The 11,203-nt window shown below is 49.5% G+C and overlaps 1 long non-coding RNA gene across 1 annotated transcript; it reads left to right on the top strand.

The window, feature by feature from the left end:
- Positions 1 to 1,366: 1,366 nt before the first annotated feature.
- On the top strand, positions 1,367 to 10,067 carry LOC144123645 (uncharacterized). Its single transcript, XR_013313130.1, has 2 exons — positions 1,367 to 2,015; positions 9,524 to 10,067. It is a non-coding gene; the product is annotated as an uncharacterized LOC144123645 (long non-coding RNA).
- Positions 10,068 to 11,203: the final 1,136 nt, after the last annotated feature.

Here is an 11,203-nt window from a genome sequence, read left to right as displayed (position 1 = left end):
GATTACCCATTGACCATCTAATGACTACTAGTGACTACTGTACGCCACTTATTCTGAACGAAGTCGGGTTTCTTTGCCGATGAGCCGCATAACGCTTGCGCATTAATGAAATCTATCGACTGGAGCTGCACCGATAACTTCGACGAGCATCCCGTTGGTTCCGCGTTCGGCTGCAGCACGCACTCGAATCTCTGTGTTTCGCAAAAGCTCTGTTACCTCGATAAGCGACCGTGTTTGGCGCGACGTGCAGATAATGGGTTGACGAACGTGAATTCCTTATCTATGTGACATTGTTTTTGTTTGAGCAGTGACGGCTCTGAATGAATAGATCGATGCGCGTGTGTAGCTGCACTCCGAACAGTGAACCTAATCAGCTCTGTCAGCATCTCCGCCCACCGACAGCGGAGTCGGCGATCCTCTATGTGCGAACGCCACGTTGGAAAGATCAGAGCTGCAGCTGAAACGTATAACGTGGCGGTATGTGACCCAAGTAAGCTACTTCTTTGAGTCACACACCACATTACTTACACGCTTAGCGTCGCTTGACAGAACTGTGGCTCACATTGAGAGACGGTCGCGCAAAGTCGATACGTAATCCTTCCGCGTATTCACGGCTTGAAGAGCACGCAGTCTGACCAGACCAGTCAACCAAAGGATGGGTCACGTGTCTGGGCCGCGTCAGTCTGGCGTCGTGTGTCGCTTAACTAGAGTGGCCGCCCCTTGAGCGTGCGCTGCGGCTGCTCGTGCAGAACCTGAAAGACCGCTTTGCGATGAACGCCGGAGAGAGATGAGCGGAAAGAGTCGCCAGTCTTGGGGGGGGGGGGGGGGGGGGGGGGGGGGCGACGCAGGCGCCGAAAGAGCTAAGAGACAGCTGTAGTCCGTTGACCCTCACACGTATCGTGCCTCTGACAAGAAAGCAGCGACCGGTTTATTTTATTTTACCGAAATGATAGCAAGTGATTTACGTACGATGAAGATCATTGCTCGTTCCCTGTCCTTTTTTCAGCGTTAATTACGCCTCTCTTATCGTAACATGCGATGCTACACTGTATGCACTTAGTAAACTTTGGCGAAGGTCTAACGTTGCTTCTCACTTCGTTTACAGCCGCAGGCAATAGCTAAGTGTGCGTGCCTTTTCCTCTGCGTTGGCAGTGTTTTATGAAGACTGACGAGAGGAAAACCAATTCTCAGAAGTGGCTTCCATGAGAGACTTGGGTCCACAGCCAGTTTAAGCATTCCTTTCTTTATAGTCAATGATTATCACAGCTGTGAGAAATAAGTCACACAGGGGTACTGCTTAAGGCCATCACAGACACATATTCCTCTACACGGTGCATACCACAGCGCAACTTACACACCTGATGCATTATACGGATCTTCCGGTCGTGACCTTCAATAGCGAGACCGTTGGAATCGTCGGAAGGGCAGCTTCCACTGAGCCGAGACTCGTCGAGGTACAAACGCCTCCCCAATAAGAACCATTGGGCGTTTCTAAGCGAGAGATGCCGCGACGGAAGTTAGACTTTTTCTCAGCTCCAGTCGTCGGTGTTTCGCGCGCTTCGTAATAAGGAGGCTCGGGAAGCGCAGCAGTCTGCGGCGCCGTTGGCGTCGGTGCGAGGTCAGGACCCGTGGCGGGAGTCCTGCGAGGGGGGGACCCCCCCGTAAAAATAGGCCTCTCGTGGGAGGCCCCCGTGCGACAGCAGCAGCAGCAGACGCCGGCGCTTGGTGCCGTGCGGAAAACGCCGAAAACGAAGCAGCAGCAGCAGCAAGCAGCGCACGCCGCCGCCGAAGAAATCCTAAACCGAAGCCGTCATCGTGACTGTCGCTGCTCGGCTGTAACGCGCTGCCGGCGCTGCTCAGGGGCTTTTTTGACCCGGTTTCTCTCTTTGCTTTTAGCCGCGTCTTTCATGCTCCGTCTTGGCCTCTTCTTCTCGGCTGCCGCGTCGAGGCGTGGAGGGAGAGAGGGCACTCGCGTCGCATTCCGGCGCTCGTGAAGCACTCGTCGCCAGCGGGAGGTGAGAACTCGGGGTCGCCGAAGCGCATCTGCGTCGCGTTAACGAACAGCTCTGCCTCGGCGGCTGCGGACGCCCTGGCACCGCGATGACGAACCCGCGCCTCACGCAACTGCCCTATGTGCACTGCACCGCGCTAAGCTCAGCGAGACGGGGGTCGCAACTGCGGGTCGCACCTAATAGAAAACGTAGGCGACGTGATGAAAAACACGAAACACGTGCAGGCTGTGCAGGGAACTCGTATGCACTTGATCGATTCGAAGCGAATTGATAACTTTTTACCACAGCCGTGTCGCACTTTTCGTGAATGGTGCTCCGACCACTTATTGCTTGCATTATGGGTCGCGTGTAATCAACGCGGTAGTACTTTGAGCCAGGCGCGTTTTTTTCCCAGTGCTTCTTTTTGCTTCGTCGATTGATTCGTTGCGGCGGTGGAAACACTAGCCTGCAAAGAGCGCGTCTGCGGTTCGTTGGAGACCCCCACAGAGCTAACGACACAGGGTGACCTGGAAACAGTTGGCTGCTTGGACAGCTCGCAAAATAGACGTCTGAAATTGACCGGAAGCGTTTAGGCCATGTTTGGGCAACTCTTGACCAACTCATACGTCCGGCAACTCATTTTCATCTCATCGCACCTAGCGGCGATATGAATGACGAGCTTGTGTGTGATGTTTTAGGCTTTAGCAGTACGGGAAATAGGTCAAGCTGGTGAGGGCTCGCCATTGTTTTCAGAGGAACATTTCGTGATTGTTAGAAATAAATAAAACTGGCATAGCCAGGCGCTGACTCACACTTTTTTCAGTTTATTACGTATCAACCGGGATATGGCGATTGAGAGCTCGCCCGAACACGGATGCCCCGTTGCTCGTACACTTGCGCATGAGCTCCGCTATGCCTGGCACTCAGAAGAGGCCCACGCTGGGTAGGCGCTTTCTCGAATAAAGAACTTTCTGACTTGCTAGTTGGTACATTTCTTTTAAATAGCGTGCGCTAACAGGACGAACACAGGACTCTTGGAGACAGAGGAAAGAAGCGAATAAAGGCCAGAGTCGCACCGATGCGCAGACACCGAAATCTTTTGTCGCGCAGGTGCGGAATGAGCGAATCCCAGTTCGCCCCAATGAAGTGCGGTGCAGACCGTGCAGCTGGGACGAAGCCTAAATCGTGGCAGTGTGTGCCACGCACGCTGCCGCCGCTATTTGGTCCGATTTGTGACAGGCGCACAGCTGCTGCTGCTGCTAGCGCGTGTGCACGTTGTTCACGCAGCGGCGGCTCCCGAGCCGGTAGAATGATACAACTATTCTTTCCTTTCCGATTCTATTCCAGTGTTTTTGCAGGCCGCAGCGACTAGCAGAGTGACGTCATTTTAGCCACCTGTCAGCATGCTTTTACGGGGATTAACGTCCCAAAGCGACTCAGGTTATTAGGAAGGACGCCGTATAGTGGAGGACTCCGGATCATTTCGACAACCTGGGGTTCTTTAACGTGCACTGACATTGCACAGTACCCGGGCCTCTAGCATTTTGCCTCCATCGAAACGCGACCGCCGCGGCCGCGTCTTTCGGGTCAGCAGCCAAGTACCACAACCACTGAATTACCGCGGCGGCTGCACCGATTAAGAGGGGAAGGAATAAAAAAGGAGTAAAAATTAAAATTAACTTGATTCGTCACGACCCTGCTTCGGGCAGAACGGGTCAGGGAACAAACGCGGGTTATTGACATCCAAGTGGAAATCAAGAGGAAGAAATGGGCTTGTGCATGTAATGCGAAGGCAAGATAAACCTTAAGGGTAACGGAGTGGACTCTAAGATAAGGCAAGCGCAGCAGGAGGCGGCAGAAAGTTAGGTTGGCGGATGAGATTAAGAAGTTTGCGGGCATAATACGGTGGGCGCAGCTGGCAAAGGACAGGGTTAATTGGAGAGGCATGGGAGAGGCCTTTGCCCTGCAGCGGGCGTAGTCAGGCTGATGATGATGATGATGACGTCGGCGGAGCAGGGAGACCAGTATCAGGTGGAAAAAGGGGAGAGGCGCTTTCGCGGGTGTCCTCTAGCCCGCAAGTTTTCACATTATTAATTAATTAATAATTTAATTAACTTATGTACCTACAGCGCCCGAATGGACATTATTGTAGGGGGAAAACAAAAAAAAATGTCATACTGGTAGCACAGGGAAACATGAAAACGCAATGTTATCACTTATATTCAGTTATTGGGTTCGGCAGCTCCCGCACGGGATGATTCGCATTGCTATACTGAGCGAAGTGCTTTCAAGTGATATACCCTGTGGCATATTACGGGCCGCAAAGCAAAGCTATGGTTTTCATGTGAGAGCGGCTGTATCATAGGACGCCACGGTGATTTACACCTCGGACTACATGACAGGGTGTCTTATATATAATAGCATGTTTGCTAACAAGGGAACTGTCTTGAACGGACCGTGGTTCAAGCATACAAAAAGTTCTTTTGGCATATACTACATGCTTGGTTAATATGAGCACTCTACTTCCATGCCGACCCTCGTAGGCATGCTACGAAATGCCGCATTGCCACTTGTGATTTCGCACAGTTCCTAATACATTTCGCCGACCATTGGAGACTCAGCCGCCTATTTCTGTCTGCCATTGACGAGCGTCCTGGCGCCTATTATATTCGAAGTACTTGAACGATGCCTGTGAATCATCGGCATGTAGTTTCTGTTTGTAGACACGCTGTTGACCTCCTGGTTACTGTGCATGGGTATACTATAGGCCGTTGACTTGGCTGCGTCAGTTCTTCAGGCCCCGTTTTACCCTGCGTAAGCGAAAGCTAGCTACCTTCTTGTTTATACGGGCGCTCGCCCAGTTCGGACGCTCATAAGCGCGCGAATCGACCCAACTGCTGACCCGCTCAGCGTCCGCTTGGTTTTCGTCCACGTTTGAAAACAACGTTCTGGCCCAGGTCTCTCAAGCAGACTAGTCTCAGGTGTACGCGTCTCGCGTAAACAGCCTGCCTCCTGGCAGCGTTCCCAGGTCGCCGTGGAGAACGGTGCTGGGTGAATGCTTACTCGAAACTAAATTAACTTCGCCAAAGCAACTGCACGTAAAGCACGGAAGGCCAGGCGGTTCGCGTATACAGCGGCGAAAGACGGATGACGTCATAGTAGTCATTCGCTCGAGAGCGCTTCTCCAGTCTTAGTTGAAGAGCGCTTTTTTAAATTAGGCGTCAGGGTCTGTACTAACACTACCTAAAACAGAGTACAAAAACTAAAAAAAAACGAGAAAAATACTTAATTGGCCTGGCGTTTACTCGTATTCCTTCCTTTTATGTTTATTTTCTTTTAAAGTAGAGGCGCTGGCTGCCAAGCCCAGCTGTTGATTCTCTTATTTTTTTTAAATTTTTTTTCCATTGCCGACACGTCAGATGCTAGGCGTTTTGTACAGGGCAAGCGGTTGCAGCGAGGTTCAATGCATAAAATGCTCGGCGGCGACGGCTGAGTCGTCAGCGGGGGCATGACTCGTGGACTGCGGGAGCAGCCCGGTCGCCGCAACATCCGGTCGCCTCTCGCTACGCAGCATCGCGGTGAGAGGACTGCGCGTAGTCAGCCGAGGGCTCTGTGTCTCACGCCTGGCGGATGGAGTGACGTCATCGCTCGCGGAAGCCGCATCGCGCAAACCTTTCTTCTTGAACGTCTCGCTGCAGGAGGCATTATTACGGCCGCGCGTCGCTTAGTCGTTCAAGAAAATTGCGGAAGAAAAGTGTGTGAAACAATAGATTTCTGGCTTAGAAATCTTTCTTCTTTCTTTTTTTTTACTATCTGGACGCCTTCGCGCTTAACATTGGACGTGTTTGGTCGATGCGTTAGCCGTCGTCTCGTCGGTAGTCGTGCTTAGCGGGTGCCGGGCAAAAGCTAATCAATTTCGGGATAACCAGAGCAAAAAGATATCTTGATGATGATGGATTTTCATCGCGCAAGGACATCTGTGGCTAAAGAGCGCCACGGCACAAGATATTTTTCTTCTACTCAAGACTGGGGTTACACCAGACCAGGGGAAAGCTTGTACCAAGTGTATCACCGGTGGGTGCCCGGCGGCACTGGGGATCGAACCCCGCACCTCCCGCATTCGGGGCGGATGCTCAGACCACTAGGCCACCGCTGCGGTCTGAAAAGCATATCTTACCGAGGCTTATACATACGACTTGATCTTATGACAGTTTACCGCAGATATGATTAAGGTTAGGTAAGGTTTTAAATGAAGGTGTTAACAACTAAACATTGAGTGCCTTAGTTTATGACTGTAGATTTGCTTTTAGTTTTGCTTTGGTTCTATGGGGTTTAATTACATGAAGTGACTCAGGCTATGGGGGACGCCGTAGTGGAGGGTTCCGTATTGTTTCGACCACCTGAGGTTCTTTAAGGGGAACTGACTGCGCACAGTACACGGGCCTCTAGCATTTCGCCTCCATCGAAATGCGACCGCCGCTGCCGAGATCGAACCCGCGCCTTTCGGGTCAACAGCCGACCACCACAACCTCTGAGCCACTGCTGCTGTTCTAGTTTTGGTTAACTTTAAGATTGAGTTAGGGTTTAAATACAGTTGTTAAAAATTAACGTTCAACAATTAACTGTTAACTTCGATAGTCCGTGGCACTTTACCGCAGGTATGGTTCATGTTAGGTTGCGTTTAATGCCAAGTTAGGTTCGAGGCAGATGCGTTGACAACTAAGGCTAGCGATTAACAAAAAAAGAAAACTTAGACAATCATCAGCGGATCATCTGAATGCGTTAGCATTTTCTGTTGGTGCTGATAAAAATCCACATACACATTTGCTCACATTCGTTTCATATGCCTTTATTCGCATTTTTACAACACAGTGTATCGGTTATTTCGATCATACAAACATTTCGTGTTATTTTTCTGGTGGTGGAATATACTTATTATCACCATATCCGAGGTTGTACGCTATAGGGTTCGCTCTATCAGAAATCAACACACTAAATTCGTTGTAGGTCAGCACACTAAGCAAGTTTATTATATCAGAGGTTAACACACAACAGTTTGTTGTATCCGAGTTGCCATATTAAAATTCGTTGTATCATAGGTTAGTATACAACTAAGTTCGCTATGTCCCAGGTGGTCGCGTGTGCCGGGAGTCGCCATTTCCACTTGCACAGACCACTCTAATGCTAACGCAATAATAACTGCGCGAGTTCACGGCAGTTTACCGTGCTTTGGAGTTGGTCAGTGTCAGGTTACGCTTAAGGTTAGGTTAGATTAGTTTTGAGGTTAGGTTTAAACAGAAGCAATAAACGTTAACGGTTCCGTTAAGAGACTACAAGGTTCCGGTGCGGTGAGCTCTCTTTTGATCGGGACTCATGTTTGGCTAGGACACTTAATGACAGCCACCTGTCGTTGGCTGTCATGGTTGGATAGTGCTCTACGAGCGAAGGCTTATGGAGTGGATCACAAGCCCTTATTGGGCCACGGGATTTGCTGCCGTAGAGTGTGGTGAAGCAACTTGCGAAAAATTTCTGAGCGGTGAGGGCCCAGTGTGCACGGGAATAGGCAATCTCGAAACCACTAAAGCAACATCCTGCTGGAAGAACACTCGTCCTGATCCAGCAGTTCGTTGGAGCTTCAGGCGTACCACATGTGCCGTGCACGGCTCAGCAGCCATCCCGATATGGCCTGGGGATTTGTGAGTTGTAGCATATTCGTAAATGTGTTCCCTCGCCTTTATCACGGCACGCTTGACGCAATTACAGCCGTCATATCATCCTGCAAGTGCAGTTTGTGGGGTGGAAGGGGTGCCGTTAATCTAGCCCATACAAAAATGTCTTATGGCCGGCTATAGGATTTTGGCCCAAATAGCTATAAACCTTTCCTATTTCTGTCTATAGATGTATATACAGGCTGATATATTTTTCTATAGAGAGCTTAAGACAGTTGTATGGTTCCAAAGCTATAGCTTTAGTGGCATAGATTTTTCAATAGCTGGCAATAGGCACCTCTGTGGGTGCTTATAGACGTTCATAAAAGGCCATAGACGGACATAGCTTTTTCCACAGACGCCCATAGGACGTTTTTGTATGGGAGGAAAGCCCCTGGTTCGATACCCACTGTTCAGAGTACCGTGCATTGACTCGCACGCATACGCATTTCTTTGTTCCAGAACGAAACGACGGTATCGGGCAATTCAGTGCCATTGTGTTTCGTTCCTTTGTAATTGAAGGCGCCAGTAAAGGCATTCTGCCGGTCTCGAGCCACTGGCATAATGAAATACCTACAAGCCAAGATAGCTACAAGCCGTTATCATACACGCTGATAACTGCGAACGTGTATGATAACTGCGGGGGGGAGGGGGGCACAGCACCGATTCTATGGTTTTGTGACCTCTATATGTCAGTTATCAGAAAAACGGGTGCATTCAGAAACTGTGATAACCGCTCCTGTCAATGTCAAAGCTACACCACCTCCCTGATTTCGTGGAAGGTTTTTGCATAGATTATGAGCTGCACGTCGAGGGCACGCCGTGCTTCTGCACAGCGCAAACGTTGGCTACGTTCTTCAGCTTTACAACTGCGTCCGTGAGGCAGAGACTGGCGTCGTAATGATGGGGAGCGTGTTGGTCGCGCGAAAACCCAATTTCATGTTATTTCTTTATTTCACTCCCTCTGTAAGCAGGTCACGCGCGTGCAGAAGCCTCTTTTCGCATGATTAAAAACCAAGCACCTGCTGTGTGTGTGGATGTATGGAGATGTTGAGCTCATTTAGCATTGGTCTATCATTTGCACCCAAGCACCGGCAATCGGTACGTAAATGCAATTGCATCTAAACGGACATTTTCGCAATGACCAACGAGATTAGTAAAGTTTTTTTTTTCATTTCGCGTACTATTGCGAATAGCGATTCGCTCCATAAAGAAGCGCCCCGCCGCGGTGGCTCAGTGGTTAGGGCGCTCGACTACTGATCCGGAGTTCCCGGGTTCGAACCTGACCGCGGCGGCTGCGTTTTTATGGAGGAAAAACGCCAAGGCGCCCGTGTGCTGTGCAATGTCAGTGCACGTTAAAGATCCACCTCTTCTTCCTTTCTTCTTTCACTCCCTCCTTTATCCCTTTCCTTACGGCGCGGTTCAGGTGTCCAACGATATATGAGACAGATACTGCGCCATTTCCTTTCCCCCAAAACCAATTATTATTATTATTCATAAAGAAGCTTTTGATGCCAGTAAATCTGAAGAAGTCCTGGAAATGTACCTGTTGCCTTGAAATCTTTCCTTTTCCACTTTTATGGGTGAATAAAGTGTTGTTGCTTTTGTGCTTGCTTGAAATGTGTCATAAATTATGCTTTTTTCCACTCTTGATAGGGCCTAAATAGGGCCTGTGCCATTGTGAAATCGATAACTAATGAACAAGTTCATGCTTGATTGTCAGTATTCTCTCTGTGTTGAACTAGGGACAGGTTGCACTGAGGCGTAATTTGTTGAGCCCTTAAACGTTATCGCATTTATCTTATATTTTGCTTCCTATTTCAGATGAGATACCCACTGTGACAGCAACGAGGACGTGCTCGATCTCGCAACGTCCAAGAACAGTGCGCTGTCAGCGGGCAGTCATTTAAGATAAGAGATAACACATAACTCAGCTATGCAGAAGAGAACGGAAACAAATAATTGCATTACTCTGCGCAGGATGAAACGTGCTGTGCGCTTCCTGAATTCCTCAGCTGATCCAGAAGGCTGACCCAAGTGTTTCGTGCTCGTGTTGCTCGTTCAATTACTCCGCAGCTGCGAGACAGGCCGCCGACTTTTGCAAGGCTGGGAAGTAATAATATCGCTAACCAGGAGGCGGCTGCAATGCACACGAGTGGCATCAAGCAAGTTTCGGCCAGCCATCCGGCTCTGCGCTGCAGTGCTGACGGGGCCTTATGCGTCCTGATTGGACTGAAAATCGAATTTAAGCCAATTAGTTTCTCATGTTATTTCTTAGACCAAGGCTGGATTGCGTAACATGTGTGTAATTACATTTTGGGCAAAAATGCAAAGCTTAATTGAAAAGACATACTTGAGAGACGTTTAAGTTGCGCTTTAAGAGTGAAACGCGATAGCGCCTGACCTTTTACCACCCACATCCGGCAACCCTCCGCACTGCTCCGATATAGAGGCCCCCGTGTGAAATGGAAACTTTCGACTCCGCTTCCTCTAGGACGAACGATGACGTCACACTCACTCACAGCGCTCCTGGTAGTCTCCGCGAGAAGTGGAAAGCTTCCGTTCTCTTAAACTGCACATGACCTCCACAGCTGGTGCTCCTGGGATTTTTCGCGCACTAACGACACGACGGAGACTGTGGCGACGACGACGACGCTGGCTTTTCCGCCTCACGAGCTCCTTAACGCTCTCGCGTTAATGGGACTGCAACTGATTTCTTGTTGTTGCACATTATCAGGGAGGAATTTGGGAATATCTAATTGAGGAATCGCGTTAGGATGCGTTGTATTCGGAACAAGAATATAACAATGAACATACCCTCGCATAATTGGATTACTTGTGACAGGAGGGTTTGACAGAATGGTCTACGTCTGTGGCTGCTCTCTTATCTGACGGAGGTTTCAAACGGCAGTTTACAATGGCGCTAGTCTCTTCGTGATCTCAAAAGTTTTCAGAAAGGCGTTATTATATGCTACTGCCATTACCGTTACAGTATAGCTCTCTGTGCACGTGTACCGCGCGCATGCGCAGTCAGTTACCGGCGCTGTGGCTTGATGCCAATGGTCTGACAAAATCTCGTCCGGTGAGAAAGAACAACGGCGTCGACTTAGGAGGTATATAGAGGGTTGAGACGTTTCGGCTTCCATGCGGGAGCCTTGTTCACTCCGGACATGAAAGGTGCAAAACAACGAGCTAAGAACACTTCAAGAACTGTCCCTGGCTATTAACGCATATACGTTGGGGAGAGGTTTCGTTGCTGCGATTACTCATTTTCTTAGTCCGAATAATGAAGTACTCGAGAAAATGGTGCGGGCAGTTTCTTTCCCTGCAGATAACCATCGCCTTTTCCTAGTCTATACCACATGTCTCGATGATACAACCCCTTAGGCGAGTGCACCGAAAAGGCATCCTTTTGTTGCTTTGGTCTTCTGCTGTAATTACTGAGTTTCCGGCAGTCATTCCAGCGCCTTTTTCATCGTTTGTGAAGCCACTGACAAAGGCAGG

This window comes from Amblyomma americanum, chromosome 3 (genome assembly GCF_052857255.1).
Source record: "Amblyomma americanum isolate KBUSLIRL-KWMA chromosome 3, ASM5285725v1, whole genome shotgun sequence".
Taxonomy (NCBI): domain Eukaryota; kingdom Metazoa; phylum Arthropoda; class Arachnida; order Ixodida; family Ixodidae; genus Amblyomma; species Amblyomma americanum.
The sequence above is the reverse complement of the archived record's forward strand: the minus strand, read 5'-3'. Positions and strand labels throughout refer to the sequence as shown.